The sequence below is a fragment of the Stylophora pistillata genome, chromosome 1 (genome assembly GCF_964205215.1).
Source record: "Stylophora pistillata chromosome 1, jaStyPist1.2, whole genome shotgun sequence".
Lineage (NCBI taxonomy): Eukaryota > Metazoa > Cnidaria > Anthozoa > Scleractinia > Pocilloporidae > Stylophora > Stylophora pistillata.
In genome coordinates this window covers 26,721,797-26,724,296 of record NC_142519.1, presented here as the reverse complement: position 1 = coordinate 26,724,296, position 2,500 = coordinate 26,721,797, and the positions used below count along the sequence as shown (strand labels likewise).

Sequence of the window (2,500 nt, the reverse complement as noted above, 5' to 3'; positions counted from 1 at the left end):
CATTAAGAGAAGGAACTTTTCAAGGAAGGAATCATGTTTGTCTCCCTGGCACTGTTGTTTTACGTGACCCTTGCTTTTTCTGAAGCGAAAAAAGCTTACAAACGTGAAACAGGAAGGCTGGGAAAAATAATTTTCCTTTCGGGGATAAACTTATTGGACAACTTTCAAGAAAAGGAGAATAGCATCTTTTATCCACTTTCAACAAAATGCATAAAAAAAGGAACCTTGAAGTCGTCCAGCTACAAGTTCCACTACTATAACAGTACCAAGAAATTGTATAAGTCATTGGCCTCCGAGTCAAGCTTGAGTGCCTCGTTAACCTCTTCATTTACTTTGAGCGCTACTGTATCAGTGGCGACAGAGAGCAAAAGCTCAGAAAAAACGGAAGTGAGCGGCCGATGTCTTTGATCATACAGGCGTTGACGGAAAAGATTTACGTCGATAAAGAGTGCCTTGTGAGTTCCAAAAGGTCCTCCCTAAAAAAGACCTCCTGAAACATTTGGATACGTTGCCATTAAAGATTAAGAATCCTTGGTTTTACCATTCTTGGAAGCCATATAGCACTTTCCTGAAGACATACGGCTCTCACGTCATAACGTCTGTGGAGACCGGATCAAGGTTCCAGCAAATGGTGTTCGCAGAGAGCTCTGAATCTTATAGCGAGAGAGATTTCCAGGTTAGAGCCTGTATTTCGGCTGCAGGTCCCACATCCTATGGAAAGCTTGTTGTTGCTGCTTGTTCTTACGTGAGCGAGAGTGAAGAATCCGAGGCAACCAATATGAGTACTAGCGAGACGCGGTTCGTCAGAGGAGGACTAAGTGATACAAATAACGCGCTGAGATAAGGAAATGCGTCCGCGAAACTGATTAAGAACCTTTTGAATGAAGCTAAAAAGTCAGTTTCGCCTGTGCAGCATACTTTCATACCGATCTGGAACATATTACAAAGCCGTTTCAAACCAGGTTCTTCAAATTACGTCCGAGCAATAAACCTTCAGTACTACTACAGTGGATACCTGGACTATGGTTGCTGTACAGTAAAAGCGGTAATGTTCAAATTCGAAAGTTTGACTACACCGAACAATCAACGAGCGAAAATCCTGAAGTCGAATGTTCTCTCGCTAAGGAAGGTTGCCATGACGATGACGATTATCATTACGTAGTTGGTGTTTGGTGCAGTTCCCTAGGAGATTAGTGCGTTCACTACAGTTCGGAAAAACGAATAACAGGTCAAATAAAAGAAATGGCATACATCAACAGGCACAACTGGGACTGGAAAGTATGCAATTGGAAAACCTGGGGATTAGTGTGTAAGTGCGACAACAAAGATCGCGATGAACGCAAGGTTGTGTGGTCCTTACGTTTCACCTCGAAAGATGCTGGTAAACACAAAGCACCTGGGAATGGGACCTACCACGAGGCAAAGGATCCAGTTACAGGTCAAGCGGGGGAAACGGCAACACCTAATAAAGCAGAAGATTCTGCCAAACACTCAAAACCCAGTAGTACCAAGCACCACGCAGCAAAACATCCAATTCGAAATCAACGAGAGGAGGAAGAAGAAATGTGATCTTTCTCTTATCTAAACGTAACCACTGAAATGGCAGGCACCTAACAAAACTTAAAAGAAAAACTGGACTAATGCAACAGTCGGCCTTTCGATTGGAGTTGGACAGCTGTACTTGCAACATTTCGCGATTAGTCAATTAGAATGTTAAAATGCAGATCCAGTTAAAATGTTACAATAAAAGAGAGTGCATCCACCTGAATCAAACCCATTCTTTGTAAGGGAAAGGGGAAAGGGGAAAAAATGAATTTAGCAAAAATCATCAAGAAACTGTAGCTGGCCCTATTTCTGTGCTTACTTCAGCTTCTGGTGAAAAAGGAGCTACCAAACTGTCTCGTTTAAGGACCCTGGTGTTTAATTAGAATCACATACACCTTTGGTAAACGGCATCCTTAATAAAGAAATAAGCTGTGCAAGTAATGCTACTGAGGCCGAGTCACTTATACCACATCTGGGCAAAGCCGAGGCAATGGTCATGGATTGTACAACTTTTTCGGTATTCAAGTCGCAAACCGGGGTCTGATAATATAGCCGAATAAAGAGATAGCTCGTTAATAAAATAAATAAATAAAAAAAAAAGGTCAAGTGTACTTATTGATCAAATCAAGTAAAGCCAATGACAATTGGGGGTTTAAAATCGGTTGTGGATCGGTTTGCTGTAGCTTTCCTTGGTTGAAAAATACGTTCCTTGTAAGTTGGAGGTTCAAAATCGGCTTTGGATTGGTTTGCCGTAGCTTTACTCGGTTAAAAATATGTTCGATGTTATTGATCATGATTATTGGCTAAGATGAACCGTGATAGAGGGATCACAGTCATCCACGAGGCATTGCGCGCCTTGTCCTTGAAACGTCCACTGGCCGGGTCTATCATCCAAGGGCATACGAGGGATTTTTTCTGGGTAGTTATTTTAGTGGTTTTAAGAAATTTTTGTTTT

The 2,500-nt window shown here is 41.8% G+C and overlaps 2 pseudogenes; one reads left to right on the top strand and one right to left on the bottom strand.

Moving 5' to 3' along the window:
• The window catches only part of LOC148741880 (DELTA-alicitoxin-Pse2b-like), a 2,748-nt pseudogene extending 1,179 nt beyond the window's left edge, over window positions 1-1,569 (top strand).
• Window positions 1,570-1,936: 367 nt separating this feature from the next.
• The window catches only part of LOC148741879 (uncharacterized), a 2,497-nt pseudogene continuing 1,933 nt past the window's right edge, over window positions 1,937-2,500 (bottom strand).